Source organism: Gallus gallus, chromosome 4 (assembly GCF_016699485.2).
Source record: "Gallus gallus isolate bGalGal1 chromosome 4, bGalGal1.mat.broiler.GRCg7b, whole genome shotgun sequence".
NCBI classification, from domain to species: Eukaryota; Metazoa; Chordata; class Aves; order Galliformes; family Phasianidae; genus Gallus; species Gallus gallus.
Genome location: NC_052535.1, coordinates 197,501 through 221,012, shown reverse-complemented (window position 1 = coordinate 221,012; position 23,512 = coordinate 197,501). Strand labels below are relative to the sequence as shown.

General features: G+C 45.9%; 1 long non-coding RNA gene across 4 annotated transcripts in view; it reads right to left on the bottom strand.

The window, feature by feature from the left end:
- Positions 1-16,289, bottom strand: part of LOC107053194 — a 35,094-nt gene extending 18,805 nt beyond the window's left edge. For 3 of the 4 annotated variants that reach the window (XR_006939128.1, XR_006939129.1, XR_006939130.1), the window contains exons 1-3: positions 5,124-5,164; positions 4,429-4,506; positions 973-2,875 (exon numbers count right to left, since the gene is read on the bottom strand). This is a non-coding gene — a long non-coding RNA (uncharacterized LOC107053194). Of the gene's footprint in view, positions 1-972; positions 2,876-4,428; positions 4,507-5,123; positions 5,221-16,161 lie in introns of those variants that run through there. The other variant, XR_006939127.1, reaches the window with a different exon arrangement.
- Between the last annotated feature and the right edge of the window lie 7,223 nt (positions 16,290-23,512).

Here is a 23,512-nt window from a genome sequence, read left to right as displayed (position 1 = left end):
CTAACAGAGAAGGAAAAGAGAGTTGAAGCCACTGTTAACTCTGGAGGCATATTCCGTTTAGCAAACCATCATCTCTCCCATATTTCCAGATTCCAACACATCTTGGGGGGGGGGGAGGGGGGGGGGGGGGATGGACAGGACAGACGTTGCCTTCTGCTGAGGAAAATGCTCTATTTGTTGAAATGCTGAAGCTCTGTGGAGCTGGAAATAATGCTGAGTTCTAAACTCACCCTTCGTTATAGATGAACTTTGGTAGCTTGAAATATTGACAAAACATCCATCTGAGCACTCAGACATGCCATTTGGGTACAACATCATGAAGACAAACATCTCTCTAGACACACAATGTCTAGACAAAGACCCAGAGAACATACTGCAGGGGAACAATTCTGCACGGGGCAGAGATAAGAGCATCATTTTCCAGCAGACTTCTCACCACATTCATTTCTGTCCACTTGAACTTAAACGAGTTTTGGGGGGCTTCTCGGACTTCATTTCTTTTATTTGCCTCTCTGTTAATTTTGCAATCAAGTGGTCACTTGCTTTCCAGTGCCCAGTTCTAGATATGTATTTCTGCTGTAACCAGTCTGGCAGATCCCAAGGAACACAGGCTGGGGTGAAATCCTGGCTTTATGCACTCCAAAGTTCCTATTGGCAGGAACAGGATTTGTGTTTTACCTCTTTTTGTACACTAATAGTTAAAGTGGATCTTCCTACCTAAACCTAAAGATTTGAAGGGAGAACCCTTCAAGCCTATCTGGAAAAAGGCACAACTCTGCCTCACAACTCGGCTCCCAGAGTCTGCCCACCAGCAGGAAGCTGCACTGCTCATTATAAAGACTGTGATGTTAAAAACTCTCTGCAGAGCAGCTCAAACAGGGAACTTCTCTGGGAATGAAGTGAAACTTTCTCTTCCGCTGCTGAATGAATCCCCCCTCCTGCTCCATTTCCAGCACACAGAAAAAATCTCACCTGCAATAAGCAGAGCTCTCCGCTGCCTGCATGGACATTCTCCATGTTCCTTTAGGCATGGACATGACCCCCCTTCTCCCGTTATTCCTTTGCACAAAGGCCAGCTTTGTGCCAGCTGCCAGCTCCCCTGTTCCTTTTAACAAAAGTGGGAATTAAATTCCAAAAAACCGCTGGAGAACATTAACCAAACTGGACACAAGAGATGATATTGCCAACTGTTACTGAGATGGGATGTTGACAGTTCAGAATTCAAACAGCTTTGAATTCTGAAGTGTGCAACTCTCTCAGAAATTCATCATGATTCCTGAGCTGCACTGAGCTGTACTCATCTTTCATAACGTTCAGATCCAGTGTCCACCACAGCCCTGCAGGCCATGCTGGGCATGGCCTGGTTTGAGTCATGGTGCTTTTAGCTGCCTGGCTGCTCCCCTCATCTTCATTTCACATGACTTGCAGCATCAGTTTCTGAGAAAAGCTGAGCTACCTTTGGTATCAAAATGAAAATCCAAACGTGGTTATTCTAATTATATTTTGGAAGGCTGACCATTAAAGACACAAAGGCAGAATTTAGCTGAGGTGTGTTAACAGCATTCTGCAGTGAGCAATATGAAACCTTTTCCATCTCTCTAGGACTCTGTTTTACAAGGATGATTGCAGGAATCCATCAGCATTACACACAGAAATAAACTGAAGAGGGCATCTTTGTGTTTTTTCAAACATTAAAGTACAAATTAAAAAATGATGGTGGCACATCTGTGCCAAAGGTGTGCTTTTCATATGAGCTCCAAAACCAGTAGAGTGAAAAAGGATTTTACAGCAAAGAAACAGCGACAGCCTTAAAGATAAAATCAATTGCCAGGCAAGGTTACTACAAAGGCTTTGCAAGTCTTACATTCCCCTGCCCTCTGCATCAGGCTTTCAGGGAGGTGTAGATAGTGAGCAGCTCTTTGTTCTGCCTCCTAATTTAGGGTGAGTTTCAACCACAGATAAAAGTAGTATGCTGCAATGGGTGAAAGTATGAAATGCGCATAATTCAAGAACCCTTGTGTCAGTGCTAATAAGCTGATTTAAGGTCATTCTAGCAAAAGATGTACTGGTTTAAGTGCAATTAAAACAGGTACATGGTGGACCAAATGGCTTCCTTCCAAATCACACTCTGCTGTACTGCAGGAAATGGAAAAAAAAAATAAAAAATTAACGAACCCCAGAGGGTTTACACAGCTGCTGTCAGTCTGAATAAAGGCAGAATGGGATTCCTCTGCCTGAAAATGTTCTGTAATTCTGTAAGAATTCAACACTGCACACTGTGGAGAGCACGGGGTAAAAAAAATAAGCTTCCCCCATTGACTCCAATCATCAACATGCAACAGAGGGGTTGTACAGAGACTGGGTAGGAATCTGCCACGGACCTGCAGTGCTGATTGCTAACTGGAAGATCTGGCCTTGAGAGTAAAAAAATTAAAAAAAATAAAAAAAATCAGAGAGACAGCATTGCTCCTGGCAGCTGAAAATAACCTCTCACTGCAGCTGGTGGGGGGAACAGCCACAAGAAACATTGCTGTCAGCAACGGATAAGAGGAGGGTCACACAGTGGAGATAATTCTATCAGCAGATGGGAATGGAGCTTGCTACCCCACCCTGTAACGATGGTATCTCCTCGGAATAGATCTGTCATTGTCAGAGCTTCTGGTTTCAAGCTGAGAAGGGTATTTCCAACTGAAAGCTTAGCGCTGTAAAACAGACCAAGCAATCAACTTCATACTCTGGGGAAGAAACAGAAAGAGCTTCCTGCATTCTCCAATTAAGTCCCTTATTGAAGTTAGGAAAGCTTTGGTTTTCCCCCCCCCTAAATCACTCACCATCTCTCGGGGGATTTTACATGGCTACCAGACAGGTCTGCAGCCTGTGATGAAAATAAATGAAAAGTAAAATTACTGCATACATTTCTCTAAGGCTGATAACAGCATGCACAAATATGCAACCGTGTGTTTCTCACACGCTGAGCAGCAGTGCCCTAAGTTGAAGGCGACAGCCATTTCAGGACATGCACTTATTACACAGGATTAGCACTGGAATCCAGGCCATCTCTGTTTTCTGCTCAGTGAAACTCAAATAGCCTGGACTGAAAGCGAGAATTCCCACAGATGTGTGGGGAATCGGGTCTGCTGTACCATGGCTGTCAGTAAACCTTGGGACACGCTTCCCCAGGAACTGGAAGCCTTCGTTAGAACCAAGTCAAACTTCAATAAGCATTTGCTGGTGGCAGACTTCCCCTGGGCGCTATCCTGATCCATTCAGGATCTTCCCATGCTCCCAGCCCTGCAGCTGACACTGCTGAGAGCCTTGCCTGAAAAACATTGGGATGTTTGGCACAGTTCAGTCTCATCTATCAGGCAGGCTCCAGTGAAGCCTGGAGCTGCAGCCCAAAGGGTTTACTTAATTGCAAGCAAGCTGGGCTGTATATCTATTATAGCTCCCTGTAGCACATCTGCTGGCTTGAATGAGACAGCTAGCAATTTAAAAATGGAGCAAGAGGCCAAATGCAGCATCCAGTTAATTAATAACTTCTGCTCCTCAGCTGGAAGGTGCCAATGCAGCTCTGAGCTGCCTCCCTTGTCATACAGAGCAGCTCCAGTCTGAGCCCATCGCAGCCCTGGAACACTGTGCAGCAGCAGTGCAGGGTGGCTCAAGGGACAGCCCCATTTCTGCCCCAGCTGGACTGGGAGGCAGCCTCTCTCCCCCTGGCTCTGCAGCAATTAGAAGGGCCCTTGCCTCTCACACCAGACTGCCAGGAGCCTGTGGGCTGCAGGTCACCGCTGAGCCACTGCTCTGTCCTAAAGAAAGCTCCTAGAAGCCAAGACTCAGCAGTTGCACCACAGCATCGGGGAGCATCCAGCTGAGAGCCGTAGGCATCTAGCAGCCCCACATCCCCACTGCCACTCACTCACTGCTGTTACCTCAGCCACACAGCCCCACACATGCTAGGTTTGTTCCTACTTTTGTAAAGAGGCTGTGAGCAGTCCAGGCTTACTCCTAACCAGTTAGTCTAGTCCTCCTTACCTTATGTCTAACTTTCCCGCTTCAGATTTATTCCAGAAGTGAAGAACAAAATTCAGCACTCTCCCCACATACAACGTAGCCCCACTTCCAACAGGAAACTGCATGGTTTCCTACCTTGTGCCTCCACACCTCCTTCCCAGGAGTGAGGCAGCAAAGCAGACAGCCAGCCTCAGCCCTGGGTGCAGAGCCATAAGCGTAAGGCACCTTCTGGCAACTGCAAATGCTCTGGGAAGGAGGCTGGGGGCTTTGGCTATGGCTGCAGGAACAGCTTTTGAGGCCAGGACCCCAAAACATTGTAACTGGCACCTTGCATCTCTGCACAAGTGCTGGGAGGGGCCCGGTAACCCTGTTAGCTGGCACCATGGCCACAAGCCCTCCCACATCACCCACACTCACCTGTGAGCTCCAGCCCCGTCCCCAGCTGCTCTGCGATGATTGCTGAGGTGTGGAAAACCTTCATCTGACAGCCTGGATCTGGGGAACAGCCAAGAGAAGGAGCTGAAGGACACGGCCATGTTCGGCTGGGACATGGCTCCCCAGTACACCCTCCTCCATCCCACAATTTCCCCCACTCTTCATTGGTGTCTCATCTATGACTAATTGAGATCATAATCTTGCTACAGCCAGTAACCCATCTGTAGCATGCCTGCATGTGCCTGCAGGAGCCAGGGGAAACACTTGCATCCCAGCACTAAGTAAGGTATGGACACCACTTAATACTATTAATTCCTAATCATCTTCATTACTGAATCACGGTCCCAATGACTGTGTTCTCCAGGTAGAACAGGCTGTGTCTGCACCCTCCAGCTCTGCACTCACAGAAGCATACAGTGCCCAACCACAGCTCCTCCCCAAAGGGGAATACCAACAAAGCTCCCCTGGTTTAGCAAGAAATGATGCTCTCAACATGGAAGGAGCAACCAGACCTGAGCTCCCATCCCCCAAAAGCTGGTGGTGCAACAGCGACAGGACAACCATTACACCTTTCCATGCGTCCAGGTCATCCCACACATTTTGGCACCCCAACCCCAGTGACCCACAGGGTAATCCTCCCTCTCCCCTCAGCTGCAGAGCAGACCTCTGGCACCTACCACGCAGGGGCAGCGGTGTGGGGCTGGCTTGGCAGCAGGGCACAGCTCAGGGAACCCAGCTCAGTTTTGAAGGGGCCGCTCCTCCTTCAAGAGGAAGCTGCAAATGGGGAAGATAAGGCTGAGGTTAGATAACAGGAAATGTCTGGAAGCGAGTGACAACACGTCCAGGTTGTGAAAGCAGCTCTCCCCGTCCCATACTAGTGTGCAAGGCCTGGAGAGGGCAAGAGGCAGCTGGAATGGCCCTCAAGCCCTCACTTTGTGCAGCCAAGTCACCTCAGCAAGCCCAGGCCATTGGAGCAGGGCAGCCAATCCCCCACATCCCAGCTGAGGGCATTGTCCTGATTGCCCTGCTGTTTCCACAGGGAAGTAGCTGCGTGGCTGTGCTGGCTGCCCACAGCTGGCCACCCCGCTGCATCACAGCAAAGCTGGGCTGGGGGGTCCAGAGGAGCCGCAGGGAGGGCTGGGAAGGACACAGAGGCAGAGACCACGAGGAAGTCTTTGGCTCAAGGAACAGGCTCATCAACATGCTTGACTCAGAGGGGTTTCTTGCATCCTCAGCTGCATAAGCAGCAGGATAAGGGCTGCCAAATTCCTGCCTCTGGAGCAGCACGTAGGCTTTGTTAGCAGTATCCAGAGTTATAACCAGAGCAGATCCTCTGTCTTACATCCTGTCTTCTTATGGACTGCCTACAGTACAGGGTGCCCTAAGGTAGACAGTCCATCATCCGTTAGTGCTGCTTTCATCTAACTTGACTGACAGCAAGGCAAGTCAACAGAGCTCTATAGACAGAGGCCAGTGCAGAAGCTAAACTGGTCCAAGCAAAGCCAGAAACTTTAGAGAGAGATTCTTCAGTGTAGTCACTATAGTGTACCATATTTTGTAAGGACAGAACTCATTAAAAATGTTTCTTAGTGCCTGCATTATCCCAAGCATGTATGCCAGCAGCAGTGCCACCATTAGACATGGGATCCTTCTCACAGGATCCATCTTCTCACTCCCAGCACTCAGCTGCTATCCTTGCTTTCCAGCTTCTAACTCAGGTTTTCCTTCCCACAGCCTTCCTACTCCTGTCCCAGCTCTGTTGCCAAACCACACAGAGCTCCTCTCACATCTCCTGCCTCAGCCTTTTGGCTAATGCAGGCCCCAGCAGCAAGTGCTACAGAATCTCCAGCAGCTTTCAGATATGTTATCAGCAAGCTTGGGTTGCAACCATTTATTTATTACGTTCCTGCAGTTCTGTCCAAATCCCTGATCTGTAAAACGTGTGCCTGGGACTGCACACTCCAAGATCCTCGGGACTGCTCATGGGTTTCTCCTGTGCTTGTGTGTAGGCGCCAGGGAGGCCAGCTCTCCTGCTGAAATCCAAACCTGACGCTTGTGCTGAGGGATAGTTTAGTTAATGAGGAATACAGTTACTTTCAAGTTCCTCTTTCATCTGCCTGTGTTTTAAAATATATAATAAAAGAGGAATGGAAAGGTCTGGGTGGTTTATTTCTATTTTTACTTTGGTTTTAGTTAGGGCAAAGAAGCAGGCTTCATGTAGTCTTTGTAGCCTTTTTCTAGCCTTTCTTTTTCACTCTCCTCCTTTTGCTTATGCCCAAAAGCTTGGTCATAAGTGAGTGCTTGGTCACTCACACTGGAAGACAACTCAGGGCTGAATTTAAGAGTGGGAGAACACCCAGGCAAATACCACAGCACTTTGTCATTTCTGAGAGTCCAAATTCAAATCCAAATTCTTCAGTCCACACTCTAATTTCACATTGGTCTCTGCATTCCCAAACTGATGCAGCTAACAGTGTCTTTCCCTTCATTTTCTGCTATGTGAACAGAAGATCTGAATTCTAATCACTCATCTTTGCTAGTTTCTATAACAAGTTTGTAGTGTTACTGATAAGACCCTGTCAGCCTGTTTCTGAACGTCTGTGGGACTTCCTGTATTTTACTGGAAATAGTGCTGATGCACAACAGTGTGGACCAGAATCAATTCTGGCCCACAGACAAAGAACCTCAGAACCTGAAAAATGTACTGAAAGCGTAGATGCTGTTCAATACACACATTAGGAGAACAAGAGAAAATTCCTCCACAAATTTACTTGCCCTTACCATTTTTTAACACTCGGAGCAAGTTTGTATCCATCCTGCTGGCAGCCATCTCCATACTGCTCCAAAGCTAGGAGTCAAATGTGCTGCATTTGTTGTACAGGAGATCAGGGTGGTTAATCAGAGTGGTCTCTTTTGGCGACTATATCTCACAATTATTGATGAGAAGCATCAAACTCAGATGCCTAAATGTAGACCATTAAATCCGCAGATAAGGCTCTTAGGTGCAAACAGCCTTATGGCAAAGGCTGTGGGCTCCCAGCCTCCTCACTGCAGGCACCTGCAGATCAGGTCCCTCGGATTTCAGAGAATTAGAAGGCTCATTCCAAGTCTGGTGCTTTTGTCCTGCTCAATTCTGTCACCTGGCTGCACCTGGTAGCAAACATTGCAGATCTGGGAATAACATCATGCTGAAAATCGTTCTTTGGATATTTCATGCTCCCCTTGGATGGCTGCACAAATTAGTACCGACTTTACTCATCTAATGCAAGAAACAGACTGTTTTTAAAAGAAGTTATGAAACTGAATCAGTGTGAAGAGAAGCAAGATTTACACATCCAACAAGAAGGCCTAAGGCACAGCTGCAAACCTCACACTGGGAGCTGAGATCCTTCACTGTCAGCATGCACTCCATGGTACCATCCGAAGCAGCTAGGTTGAAGCTTATCCAGCTAGGCCAGCTTCAGCCAGACTTCCTAGCAGACATGCCAGCACAGACCATTTAGACTGACAGAGGATGATCCAATGCCCTTCTCTAGTCAAGACACTGCTTTGCACGGCTCCCAATTGCTGCATGGTCCTGGAGGCAATATTGATGCCTAAGGTGGATGTTTCACAGCAAAGTTGACTTCCTCTACAGCTTACAAATGTCACCACACCACCCCCCCACTCAGTGCAAGAGCCTTGAAATCGCACTCTATTTCCTAATCAACCTAGCTTTTTCAGTACATTTGCAGCATGCAGCTCTGCGGCCTGTTCTGGGAAGCAGGAGAAAGGAGGGAGAGAAGATGGAGGGGGATTACAGATGACCAACAAATACAGTCTCAGAGGTTTATACACATTGTTCCCCAAACCACAAAATTGCCTTGGAAAACAACTTGAAAGAAGTGGCTGAAATGGCTCACATAGCCCACCTGATCGGCATGCAGCAAGTGCTCTTGCATTTTAGTTTTGAGTCACTGTAGGTTTTACTTGTCACAAAATAAGCCACAAAGAATTAGCAGATTTGTACTGCACAAAGAACAATTCCTGCTCATTCTGCATCTGTGCTGCTCTGTATTCATTGATCTATACCAGTTGGTGAAGACCAAATGAATGCTGAGTTTGCTCCACTGCTCACTGCTCCACTTCCCAGAATAGCAGGAGAATTTCCCTTGGAACAGTTCATTCCATAAATATCTTCAAAGCCAACGAGCTCCTCTTGACAACAGAATTAAAGCTGTATGTCATCAAAATGGGACTGATTACAACCATCAGTGGTGGTCTTTCAGTTCCCTTGGACAACATAGTTCTACCATCCAGCAGCAGCTGGAACTGAAGCCATCAGTTTTTATGTCACTGTACGAAGTGATACAAACACGAATTATTCATACATCAAACTCCAGAACACCAAAGCACAACCCCTGAGATTCTCTTCCCAGGTGGAGCAGTAGATGCTGATGTACCCAGCAGCAGCCTATGACCAGGAGCCCTACTCCAGGGCTCCAGTGAAGTCAGGAGTGCCTGATGCAGCACTCAGCTCTAAGCACAGCCCTTGGGGATTTGTCCAGATGGCACTGAACCCTGACACTTCTCCAGGCAGTGTCTGGGCAAAGCTGAGGAGACCAGTGTGAGCCTTGCATGAACATGCAAGAAAAAAAGAAAACAGTACAAAGAGGGTCTTTCACATGAATGACCATAGTAGAGAGAGGAGAGGAGGAAAGGGGGAGGCCAGGAGCAATCACGAGGCTTACGTCTGGGAGCAATTGTGCTGCAGGGTTCTCCAGAGAGTAGGATGGGGTCAGCGTTGTCAACCTTCAGAAAATGGTTGGTGAAGCCACAGCTTAACTCTATAGACACTAAAAAAAAAAAAAAAAAACCCTACAGCAATGTGGGAAAAAAGTGGCAACTGTTCCTCAAAGGCTGAGCATCCACAGCAGAGGAACTCACTGGGGAAATCCTCCTGTAACCCAGGCCTTTAACTCCTGCAGCTGGGCATGGAGTAGGAATCTCTTCGGCCAGCAAGCTAGGCTGGAGATATTGCATCCTCACCACCTGTCTGCCTGCTTGCTAGTTCCTTCTGCAAAACTCACACTTGGCTGCACATGCCTTACTGGCCAGCTTGGGCTCCAAGTTGTATGAGCACTTTTTTTTTTTTTTTTTTCCCATTTTGAACCCTTATTTCATTCAGAAAAGAAAAAACAAATCAGCACACCACATGCACCCCCATTTTTGCTGTGAGAGCTGTCTCCCTCCCTTCATGCCCCCTTCTCAGGCAGGCACACAGCAGTAAGTCAGAGGCTTGACTCCAGCACATGGAGGATGTTTCTGTTCATGGTTGATTATATGTTAGTCTCTTTTATTTTAGACTTTTGGTTACAAAGAAAAAAAAAAAAAGATAGAAAGAGAAGACAGACACAAACCAGGAGGTTCAGAGTTGTTTTCCTGATGGACAGCAGCAGATAACAAAACCGCAGTAACTGTCACAGCCACTGAATGACCCAAAAGGCATTCTGTACTGCACACACTAGTAATAATAGTACAATGAAGAACAGTTGAGCAAATGCTATAATTCTAAAGAAGCAGAAAAAGAGCACTACTTTATATCATTTAGTACACCCATATTTTTATGAGAAGAAAACCAGACCTCATTTCATTTTCCCCAAGTCTGTCATCCCCATTCAGCAGAGACCTGATCTCTGTTCACATGTACCCAGAATCACGGTCTTGCCTAGATGTTTTGCCTCAAAATAAGCTCATATTGCAGCTATCTATCTCCTTAATTCCAGCACATCACTGAAAAATAAAGCCATATTTTCCCACTTTTATTCCCTCAGAGGGGTATGTTTTCTCTTGCAGTAATCTTGTTATGTGACCAGGCAAGGAGTGAGTCTTACACCTGGTAGGACTTGGACAGCCTATCGCTTAAGAAAATTTGGAGCTGTAAAGACATATTTTATTTACTGCTGATGTCAGTGCAGTTACTGCATATGTATTATCCCTAATAACAGAATCCAGCCCTAGAATACTAGGAAAACAGCCACGGATTCTAATCCAGTTATATATATGAAGGTTCAAACAAGCACATAAGTCACCAGAAAGCCAGGACTGTGCTGCCTCTTCCTGAGCTCCACCCTGCTCCCCTCAAGATGCTGTGCTTCTGATGCTAATCAATGGCTTTTACCACATTAAATTACTAATCAGTGGCTAATCAATTGCAATGGCTGCATTAAATTACTTTTCACATTGCTTTCAAAAATGACATTCAGCCAGTTTCTCTGCTGCCAGTTTCTAGTGGTCTTATCAAATGAATATCCTGGGAACAAAGCATTTCTGATTACTACATTACTTAGCAAGCAAAGGTCTGTGTCACACTGGCACGCTGTGGCAATTGTCTCTGAACTACACCAGGCCCTTTCCTGCATGGGAACACATCAAGAAGCGTAGCTTTGTGGAGTGATGTTCTGAAATGATGTTTCAGACTGCTCTGCTCCCATTGATCAAGGGGCCACTGGCCATTACTGGCAAAAGCAATTACAAAAGTCAGGGAAGAAAAAGAGCATCAGAACTCTTAAGTTCAGAGATACAAGTTCTAGCAGGCTGAGTCACAGATAACCGGGGAGTGGGGCTGCCCCACTCCGATACCAGCTGCTCTGCCCTTTGGCATCTGCTGCTGGCAAACCCACAGTGATAGGGCACCAGGTTGGCTGCCCCCTTGTCTGATCTCCAGCAGATGTTCTGCTGTTCGGTTAAGCCTCAGACACAACTGGAGAAACAACATGGGAGCAACAGTACCAGGAATGCCTACCATATCCAAGTGTTGTGTTTATCAGCCCTGCGCTCCCACAGGCCTGCCAGCAACCACCACAGGGTCACCAAGATGCCGGCTTTTGCTGTTTTCAGACCCTCTGCTTTGGACTTCCGGGAGGAGGCAGATGTGCAGCTTATCACACACCCCACTTTTAGCATGCAGAAGGCATTTCAACACTGCTGTCTTTGCTTGCAGAGTCATTGCCTTAGGGAAGTGTGTGACCACTGGGCTCCAGCTCGCAGTTCTTGTGCTGTGTTGCTCAACAGTGACAGTTGGGTTTGCATCAGCCATCACCCTCTGTGGCAATGAAGGGCTTCCCCAATGCCAGAGCTGCTCTTCAGCTGCAGAAGCCTTTCTAACAGAAGGAAAGTGGTTTTGCTGTACAACATGCATGCGTGTCTCAATCCAATGGGCATCACTGTAACCACTGGATCTAGCCTGTCCTGTTGGGACATGAAAGATCTCTTTATCTGCTCTCCTTAAGGCTGACCCCCCCAAAGCCCCACTCACAGCACAACCACCTGCTTCATCAAACCTCTCCACAGTGAAACAAGACAGACTCGCACCAAACTGTTGCTGCTACAACTGCCAACAAGTTTCATAAGAGTGGGAGCCATTTATTTTTTAATGTATGCATTGCCTTAACAGTCTGCAATGTTTCCCAATCTCATCTGAAGATTTCAAATGTATAAAGACAAAAACAACTCCTTTACCAGCAGCTTCTAGAACGTTGCACAAATCCAACAAGGCAGATAAAAAGTGTATTTTAAGCAGCTCTTCAGCCTTATCAAGGCAGTGAATTTACACATCCAGCACCAAGACAGAGACTATATTGGCCATCTGAGCACACTGCCTGAACAAGGTATGAGTGTCAGAGCACTCAAATCTGAGCAGGTTGCAGTGCCAACAGGCAATTAGACAGGCTGTCTATGGGGCAGATGGAAGGCCTTAATGGGATCACGGCTGTCCTCATGGCCTCATATTTAGGGGGACTAAATATGAATGCTGAATCTTAAAGCTGTTTGGCTGAGAATCATTTCTGTGTGTTGTATTGAGGTGTTACCCAAGGATTTGTAGCTTTTTAGCACATGGGTTGTTCTGGAAGTCATGTCTCCCATTTATTTCCATGGAAACTCCAACATCTACAAAGAGCACAATAGCACTATTTGATAGAGCAAATTCTCAGCTCTAAAACACTATTTTTCATGGAGTCACCACCAGCAGCTGTGCATTTTCACCAGCAATGAACAAGATCCTGCATGCTGTGCTCATAAATATCTGCATGGCCATCCACAACGTCTTGTCTTTCACATTGTTGTCACCACCACCACTGAAACACAGCACCGACCACCTCACTGTGCCAGCAGCCGCACTCAGGGCTCCATAAGCACTCAGCGAGCGTCGATCAGTCTCAATGGGCACCATTTTCTCCACACGGAGGAATTCAGTTCCACCCCTCTGCTCCACTCACACTTCCATGTCCGGCACCGTTCCCTCAGACCGCCCCTCTGCTGCCATCTGTCTCACAGCAACAAAATGTCACCGAATATTGGCGGGAAGGTTCATCCTCGGCTGTCACACACCGACCGACATCGTGGGCCGACATCATAAAAACGGAGGCATTACTTTCGGAGCAGCCCTCTCAGATGCGAAGCCCGAGCCGGGTGACTGATACCAGGAAGATGTGCTGCGGAGCGCCCGTTTCGCCCCCAGCCGTTGCTCTGCCCTCCTCTGGCGTTGTTCTCGTTGCCCTGACCCGATTCTCCCCACGAGCTCCGCAACAGGCCCCGCTCCTGCAGAGCCGTCTCGCTCAAAGTCTTACAGCTCCACTCCACCGCGTCCCACGCAGATGGCTTCACCTGCAGGACTGCGTCACGCCACGACCGCGGAAAGATTATGCACTTTCGTGGGAAAAACGAGGGCTGCATCCTGCTCGGACGGCGGAGAGCCGCAACGCCGTTACGGCAGCGGAGCCCCCCGCACCGCCCGGTCCTACCGCCGATGTCCGCTCGCCGCCACCAGGTGGCGCCACAGCCCCGCCGAGACGACGAACGGCGCCCAACGCCGCTCAGAGGTGGAAAACGGGGTTAGATTTTTCACGGCTCTGTACTGCCAGCACAGTTACGCTGCAGCAGCCAAGGGCAGTCTTGCCCTTCTCTTTAACACGGCAAGGAAACCAGCAGCGTCCTGCCCAGAGACCAGTAAGGGCTAAGCGTCCGTTGCACCCAGTCCTGGGCAGCTGCCCTCACTGCATTACACTTCCAGATAGAAAACAAGTCCTGCCAAAACACAACCACCAAATCTAAGGCACCTGATCGGTTCCTCGTTTCTCCTAGTTAGTGTGGGCTGCTTGGCAAGCAGCTGGAATAGCCACTTGCCCTCACTTCTGGTAGCTCACTGGTTGGCAGAAGCACTCTGTCCATGGTGGGTGCTGCTGCGCAAAGTGCATGGGAACATTCTTTGCAATCTTCAGCTTAAAGTCTCCCCAGGGAAATAGCTGCTGTCACAAAAAATGCGAGGGCAACGTTTCAGTCTGGGGGATGGATTTTATTTTTAAAGACTGTAAAAATAAGTCAGATAAAGGGTTGTGCCTGCTTGTGGTGCCCGGAAGGCGGAGCGGTGGAGCAGTGGCAGAGACATTTTCCCAGGCTGCTTAGAGCAGTCCTGCTGAAAAGCTGCAGCTGAAGTAAAGACAGCTGTACTGAAGTCTTCGCCCTGGAGATTTGCCTTTCTACTGGTTAAAATGTGACCTTTGGTATCATCATCACCCACAGCTGACAGTTCCACCAGAATCAGATCAGGAAAACTAAGCACAGGCCGATAACTACTGTAATTTTAGGAATTATAAATAATAATTTAATTATTATAAATATAATAATATAGATAATTTTATTCTTCCTCATATCCAAACCAAGCAACGATCAGAACCCTCACAGCCAGCTGCTTGCCTCATCCCTCCCCATCACAGCATCTCTCCCTAAAGTACCATGTGTTTTCAGAGAGCATCAGCTGTTCCCTAAGCACCCATGAACAGAGATGCTGGCAGCCTCCCATGATGGGAATGCTCTGCATTTGCAGTGTCACCTTATCGAGCAGTGAGTGGCTTTCCCAGGTAGGCAGGCAGCAGCTGTCTCAGCACAGAAGCAGGAACACCGAGGCAGCAAACTTGCACCATCTCTGGTTCCTGTTGGCAGGGGTAATGAATTGCTTCCTCTAGGGTTTGGGGGCGACAGGGGAGGTAACAAAAACATTTTTGCTTCTTCAAGAAAATAGATCACTAGCTTTCTGCACCCAGGAAAAGTAACTGGAGGTGGCCTTCTCTTGTCAGCCTCTTGCACAAACTCTACCAAGCTGCCTTCTTTGCTGCCCTTTGTGACATAAGACAACCAGATCAGCCTTACAGAGGCCCAACAAGGAGCACACAAAAGAAAATACTGATGTTAGGAGGCCAGGGCTTTCTCTGACCTCATTCTCCAGGTTTGTTTTTAGCTATGTCTGTTGTTAACGGTGATTAAGATTGAAGATCTCTGAAGCCTACTGCTGCTTGTCATACCCACTCGTTTAGAACACCTGCCCTGAACTCAACTGCAGGACCCACCCCTTCCCATCCCTCCTTCAAACCACCATCTGTTATGATTGGAGGCAGGCAGTTCTAAATAACCTCAATATTATCACTGGGCAGAAGTGAAATGATGATTTACGATCATATCAGACTTGATGCCTTGAAAGCAATGCCATGCCCTTGCTCATAACAGTTCATCTTGTGTTTCAAACTCTTCAAGGCAGGGGCAGTATTTATCAGTCATTCTGTTGAACTACAGCACAATATGACCACATTTGTACAAATATTTGTAGGGGAGGTCAGGGCCTGACTTCACAAGGGCCCATAAACAGAAAGGGGAGATAATTTCTGCCCTAAAGGATTTGCAGATGATGAAGCACTGACAAAACTGAGGAGGTGACAACCACCGATTGCAGTACAAGGCCTGGGGTCATGGCAATCCTCATGCTCAGGCCCTGAAGAAAAGTAGACCCAATTTTAACTTGCTCAGTTCCTAGTTAACAACCACAGAACTTACTATTTCCACTGCTGCTGCAGTCTGATGTATGTAGTTTAACTTTCAAGCTAACAGCCCAGCTCCCTTGCTTTTTATGTCATTAATGTAGAGATGCACCATAACTGCTGCCTATCCTGACCCGGCCTCTGGAAAGGCACCTCCTGCACGGACTGTGGATGTGGACAAAGCTACCAACTTCAGCTCCACCAGAGATAGCTGCCAGAGGCAGTACAAATGGTCATTGTTGTTTTGATTCCTTTCTTTAGCAGTCCAAGCTACTGTGCTACATTTGAGGGGCTACTTTCTGGACCCCTCTGGGAGGCTTGGGATACAAAATATCTCAGAGCTATACTTTGTGTAACCTAAAGAAATGGCCCATGTTTCGTTGCTAACAGGGATTATGGGCAGGCACTCTCATATGACTTTCACATCACAAGAGCAGGTGAGGCACATTCAGCCTTCCCAGCTTAATTTACAGGTTAGAAACAAGTGTGAGGAAATAGACAAGAGACAGATTCATGCACAGGATACATTCTGCAGCAGCAAAGCAAACTTCAGCATTTAGAGGTGGAGCAGCTCTGGCCATTGAAACACAGAAATAAGTGCGACCATTTTCTCCCCATGGACTTATCTCAGTACCCTCAGCCTGATCTAGGCAGAAATAAAACCCTTTATCTGGGGGTTATGGTCCCATAAGTTCTGCAAGTCTTTCCAGCTGGGATGAGCGCTGCAACAATTTCCATACCACTAGTGCCTCAAGACAGGAAAAGCTGAAGGAATAGGAGGGTTAGATGAGAGAAAGACCACAGCACATAGCCAGCACTCAGAATGTAGATGAAGTGTCAACCACAGCAACAAGTGAGCACTCACCTTTGGGATATCCTGCAGGAAAGGGGCTGGCAGCAGCACCAGGGCCAATAGGAATTAGAAAGAAGGTGAGCAAATGAGCTGACCTGAAACCTGCTCCGTCCTGGGAGACAAGAGCCAACCTCAAAGGAGAACAGCATCAGCATTCCACTCTATAAATAAGTGCTATCAGTTGGGTTTGTTTGGGTTGCCGAGAGCGATGGCAGCTGGAAAGCACATGGCAGAAAGAGACCTCATTACTCTGCAAGGACACCTGAGCTGAATAATCAAGAGTATCTGCATCTTAGACTGGGGGTGGGAGTTCACATGAATGGCAATTCCCGTTCACCCTGAGGTTCCACTGCAGCTCTGTGCAGGACTTCAGCTCCTGTTCAGCTCTTATTCCTGGGGTCCCACAGCTCTCCTGCTCAGAGCTACTCAGAGATGCTCCGCCCCCCTGGAGTGGTTTCCCCCTAGGTGCTGTTTCTGATGCAATTTGTCTATGCAAATGTTCTGCAGAGTCATTTTCTCAGGGACTGAAACATTTTGTTTCTTTATTCAGGGCCACATTTTTTTAAATTATTTTAATCAATAAAAAGAAAATAAATGTGTATTTCAGAAGCTTTTTTCTTCCTGTCGTTGGTTCTTTGTCCCTTGCATCATGTTCTCATGAGGAAAAAAAATAAAATTCTTTCTTCCCTTCTTGGAATTTGTTTGCTTTTTGTCTTTTAAACATTTTCTCAGTTTATACACGCATGCTTTCACTATCACACATCATGACCACAATTTGAAGGCAAGTTTGTCTTCCCCTATCATTTTTATTTTACATGCCTGGGGAGGTGGGAATTTGGAGATGCAGAACCTGTGGTGGATGCCGCTGTGATCGAGGGGAAAGGAAGCTCTCAGTCCCTGTTCTCCACTACATGGAGGCCCTGTGGTCCTGAGACACAGTCCTTGACTTTTTTCAGTTCAGAGCTCATGAAAGAACACACAGCCTGTCCTGTAATGCATTAGCAGCATAGTGTTTTCATAGCACAAAACTGTACTGCCTGAGCTGCCTATTGGCAATGCTTCCTGATTTATGGTATTGTCCAAACAACGTTCAGACTTCATTTTACAGAGTATTAATTAGCAACAGCTGAAACTGACAAGTTGCTAGCTAATAATTAAGTGGGGCAGATGATTGCTTGTCTGGTACTTAAGCTTGCAAGATGACAATGTTTTTTTTAGTACTATAAACATAGCCTGGCCATCAACTGATGCTGCAGTAACATCATGAGGGCATTATATACTGCTTTGCCAACTGGGAAATCCTGACCATCAGGAAACCTTGGGACTTCCTATGCTGCTTTTTGTTTCTTCATTTTCAGTGACCATTAGCTGCCATATAATGATTCAAGCCCTGTTGTTTGTATATCCTCACCTGAAGCATCACAAAGTCAGTTCTGTTATGAGGTAATATTGATACAAAAAGCAAGAGCATGACTGATGCATGCTGTGTGAGGAGTTCACGCAGAAATGGGACCTGGTGGGCACACGGTGTCTGTGCAGTATGCAAAGCATTGCTGTCTGTACAGCAGGAATAAGCTTTTCTCCAAGGAGGGCGGTAAGATTCGTGCATCACACGTAGCACCAGCAGTGCTGTGCTTGGGTATTGCTGATAAAGCAACTGGGGTCAGGGCTGCCTGCAACAATGAAATAGTTTTGAAGGGATGTCTTAGCTGTTCTTCAGATGCCCAGCAAGCTACTTTGCTTCCACTATTAGTACAGAACAGAAATACACTGGGAGAAGTATCAAGATAGGGAAGGAATCACTGCTGATTATTCCTAGAACCTAGGGAGGTCCACACTTTGTGGACAAATAGTTCTGAAAAAATCAGGGATGCTAAGTTAAAAGAAAAATAATGTAAGAATAAAGACTTTCAGTATTTGCACAATTTCATCTCATTGGTATCAGATACAGGTTAGAATGAGAAAGAATGAAGCCAAGGGAAATGCACTGACGTGTTTGTGGAGCACATAGAGAGTAGAGGACAAAATGTCATTGGGAAGACACAGAAATTGATGATTAGTAATATATTAGATGGTGCAGGCACGAAAGTTTTGGAACTGCTTTGAAGTCAGGGTGCATTAACCATACTTACAGTGCAGTCCTGCAAAGTGAGTATTGCTGGTTGAGATGAAGGCAGCTCAAGGCTGCTCAGGGTTGTGCCTAGACCTTGTGACCATGTGTGTTCATAAGTTCTGCCCCTACACAGCCAGCTCTGGTCATCCACACAGAAACCTTTTGGATCTGCAGGCTTTCTGGATATACTGCAAGAGGGAACTTTTAGGAGCAGGGCTCAAACTCAAGAAAAATGCACCAATCTGATTCTAAGTATCTGACAGTCTATTTAATTGTATGAAAGGCGAATGTTAGAGATAGTCCATTCATTAAAAGTGGATTGCTATTCCAAATTCTGTGTAGAAGGCCTGCATCCAAAAGCTTATAACAATAACTGCCATCATCCCACATACATACATCAACAAAAAGAGAGTCTTAAACTAACTCGGTCTTTCCTGCTCTTTGTAATAATCAAGTTCAGATGAGAGTCATGCTGCAGATGGAAGGAACAGTCCAGGTCAGCAGCACCGATGTAAGTGCATCAGGAGAGAGAAGTAAGCAGATGGCTGAAGAGGAGAGATGTGGCCAAGATAATGGAAGATGACAAAGGAAAAAAAGAAAAGAAAAAAAACCAACAAATGCCAAAACTAAACAAAGATGAATTAAATAAAGTGGGGATCTCTCAGTGAGTGGGGAGGAAGCTAGGCAGAGTCTGTGCATGCTGGGACACTGAACTGGTGCTGAGCCTCACACCACTGAATCACTGCCAATGTTTTTCCTTTGGCAGTTTCAGCTACAAAACCACTGCCAAGGAGAAAGAATCAGGCAGCAGTTGCAGATGAGGAGATCCAGATGTCCTCACAGTAGGTACAGCACAGATGGCTGCAAGCTCAGAATCTTTTAGGCAACACATCAGGTTTCTGATGGCAGCAACATGTACAATAAATGAGGTCACCAGGACTAAAATAATTACAACAAATTTCAGAGAAATTAATCACATTTGAACTATAATGATAACAGAATGTTGGTTAGTGAGTTATCTCTCATGTTTCCCATCTCTCTGATGCTTGGAGTCCCATTTCTTTAGATGGGATGTGGACTGTGTTTCTTTCAAACAAAAAAAAACAAACTCATTTAATCTAACTGAGGTTTATTTTCAGGTGGGACAGGTTTACAGTGTAAGTCATTCTAAATCTGCCTTGCAATATATGTTTTTGTGAGTGGCTTCTGTCCTTTCTATGCAAAATAATGTCAGGATCCGGAAAGCTTTCCCATCAGGCTTATACATTTGAGTTAAATGTAATCTCTTTGTAAAAACACACACACACATGGATCACACCAGCCTGGTGATGGAAGTAATGTCTGCCATAAATCAAGCTGCTTCTCTCCCACACTAAGTCTGAAACACAGTGAAAGAAATAGCTTGATGAATATCTATATTACTTTTTTGTTCTCTATTAGTAAGAAACTCAAATGAAACACATTTATTAGTCCTTGCACCAAAAAAGCTTGCAAGGTCTCCAGAAGAAGGCTTTATTGTATAAATTTGTCAGATACATCAATACATATCAATAAATAGAAACTCTTATGACCAGGAGAGTGAAAAACCATGCAGTGGGAGCTCCTTGTTTGGGTGTGTGAGAGATTGGCCAGTCTGGTAACTGCATTGACCCACAGTGCTTCAATCCTCCCTGATGCTGGAGAGCTGACAGCTTTTCAGTACAAGAACAAGAGAAATAAAAGAGGGAGCGCTTTGACCACACTCCTGGAAATCAGAGCAGCTGTTAGCTGAGTTGTACGTCACAAAGAGGGTTAAAGACAGGTTAGTGGTACTGGGTTTTCCACAGGCTATTTTTCTCTATCTGGCCATCCCAGAATGGCTGCTCTGCTTCAGTTTCCAATACAAAAGTTGTCTCTGTGACTCATACATAGTAAGCAGGAAACCAGCAGGAAAGAGTGAAGATTCCACAAAAATTCCACCTTTTCCTATATTACAGCTGTGTTGATGCTTCCTCTGCTCAGCTCTTGTTTAACTCCTGGGCATCCATCCAGATTCCCCCACTGGCAGAAGACAAAAAGTGCCATTCATAGACTGAAAATCAGAGCTTCAGTCTTGAGACCCATTTGGCTGACAGATGTTTCTGCTCGCCTGTCTCCATCATTATTTCTTTTTTTCTCCTACTAATTTCTACCCTAGGAAGTGCATGGCACTACTGGAGAGAAGGAAGGAAAAAGAACACACACACACACACACACACACAAAAAAAAAAAAACCAAAAACAAACAAAAAAAATTTTAAAAGACTTGGGACATGAATTCTTAGTCAAACTTTGGAGGTCCAGTCATGACTGGAGGGATGAGTCTGTATCTCTGGGTCTGGGTGGGAATCTGCCTGCAATGAGTACTGCATTCAAAGAGCAGATGTTACACAGTGCCTTTGAACATCCATTTCACAGAACAGGGAGTGTCAGCAGCCCAACAGTTTGCAGAAATATCTCACAAAACCGCCAGTGTTGTGCCTCAGTCCTGCACTGAGAAGGGACACATCTGCCTGTGCGGTTTATAGTCAAGGCCTTGAGAACAGCAATCCTGATGAAGGATGTAGTGGAAAAGGATATCAGTAAAACATTGGATAAAGCTCAGGAGGATCTCTGATTTCTTAATTCTTTTAGAAGATCAGAATTCATCTTACTTTTGCCCCTCCTATGAGGCCCTGTTGGATTAAACATCCACGAGAAGGGATTACAAACGTCAGTACATTTCAACTTTTGAAACCACTTTCATGCAATCCCTCACAAAGCCACCTGAAGCCCTGGCAGTTCTTTAGCAGCAATGGATGTTCGGACCCATCCTGTTGCTCCTCTACTGCTTGTCTTCCTCTTCCTGCCTCTAAGCAAAGCACATGCTCCTGGAGGAAAGCAGCTGCACCGCTCCACTGTGACCAAGAGAGCTGCTTGTGGGGGATGTGGAACAAATCCTGAAACTGTCTTTGTTAGGAGGCTAAGAAACACAGGTGGTGTGTTGGTTTGGAAAGCATAGCCCCCTGCAGTTCTTTGCTGACATAAACATTTTAAGTGAAATTTTACTTTCTCTAGAAGACTTCTGACTGCAGCTTCAACTCTGATGCAGTCCCTCATTTGCGCAATTCAAGACAGCATAATCAGCATCTTTTGGTTGGAATTCTTCAGATGGGAGGACTGTGAAAGCTGTGCAAAGGGGACATTGACCTAATCACTAAACTGCAAGTAAGTCAGTGAGATATAAGCTCCCAAGGTACAGAGCAAAATCATTTTATTTTACCTGTGCATTTCTCATGACAATAAGTGATTTTAAGTCTATCTCTGGGGCCCTTAAACGCTATCCTAGATAAATCATTGGAGTGTATTCTTAGAGGATGCTGCAATTGTACTGTATAAACCAATTATCACTGCCTAAAACACTGTGACAAAAGGTTGAAAATACAAGTGCAACCTGCAGTATTTTTCAGGATTGAAAAGAATGGCCTTAGAGAAGGGAAACACTTGTGTTGGCACACATTCACATGCCTAGCATGAAGGGAAGATGCATAAAAAGACAAAAATAGTGCAGAAGTCTTTTGATTGGTCTGCGATGGCCACAGAGATCCATTCCACTTTCTCTCAAGTTTTTGTGCAAATTATGGAAGCATCTCATCAACTCTGATTTGCTCATGGAGTAAAACAAAATCAGACCACTCTAATCATCATCCTCTTTCAGTAGGGCCTACTTTAATGATCAGTTAATTACCTATGATGAGACTCTGACTTTCACAGAATGCCTTAGCCCTTTGTAATTTTCAGGTTCTGGCTTATTCACAAGCTTTTTCATGAATAACTGCAGTCCCTCATGAGTAATAAAGGAAGATACAGCTCCACAAGAGAAAATGAGCTCATGCGTGCATGAGCTCCCTGTCAGTTTGCTTTTTGCAGTCTTCCAACAACATCTCATCGGCCCCTGTAACATTTCATCGGTCCCATATAATTCCTGGGAATCTGGAGAGCAGAAGAGCTGCTATTTCTATGCAAATGGTGATACGATGAGGAAAGGTGTCACACATGGCCATTTTTCACAGACTCAGTTATGTTGTTCATCAGCTCTGAGGCTCTGGCCTGACTGGTAAGCATATTCTCTGACTCATGGTGTGCCAAGAATTGCACAGGGATGCATGTTTATTTCCTCAAAAGTACAGTGGTTCTCATTATTCATAAAATGATGCTGGCAATCTCTTATGTGTGGTCATGAAAGTTGAGCATCTTTGCAGAAAACTTACAGAGATTTTTGGCTTCCTGGATAGCTCTCAAGCAACTCCATCTTCAGAATTGTGCAGGGCAATGGTGTTAGAGGGAGACATTAAGTTTTGGGAGATCTCCTATGTTCTTTCAGAGAGCAAATGAGGTCACAGGCAGATTAGCAGGTTGCTGGGAGGAGAACAGTGCTGTTTCTAAATATCTATTATTTTCCTATAAGGGATTCTTAGCACACCAACAAGCAACTTTGCAGGGCAAGATGGGTTGAGGGAAACACTTTGATCATACCTTGGCTAATCCAATCACCAGTGTTGCTCTAGCAATTAGATAGCTTTACGAAATTCCTCCACACAATTGAAAGCATTGTGACTAATTCTCCTGCATACAGCCCATTTCCTCAAAACAGCGATCGATCGGTTGCTGAAGACAGCAGGCAAAACCTGATGATGGAAAACAGGTCACACCTGAGTGACATCCTCAGTATAACCAGTTTAGTGCAGAGAAGGAGTGCTGGGATGGATGTGATACTGTCCCAAGGAATTCCAGTGTCACTAAGTAATTATTTGCAATAACTCAGAGTAACAATGTTCATATGTAGAATCCAAAAAACAAGAACTACAGGTTGGGAGATGTGTTCTCCAGCTTCTAAGATGAGAGCAGGATTTTTATCTCCTCTAAATTAAGATATATCCTATTTCCTATTCTCCTCTCATTACCCCACCACAATAAGATCAGCTAAAGACAGATCTGTCAGTGAACAGAGATGGAATTTTTGCCGGAAGCTGGAAGGAGTGTTGGCATGGAAAGAATTTTCAACACCACAATCCTTTTTTTACCGATTAAGGAGTCAGGACAGATGAACCTTCCAGTCCCAGTGTAGATGGAAATCTTGACCATCTCCTCCAGTGTGGCAACCATTGCTCACTGAGACTGGGAAGCCTCTGAGAAAAGCCTTCTGTATGGCATTGCTGCCTTTTCAGGCCTCTCCAAAATGTGGAAATTCTGA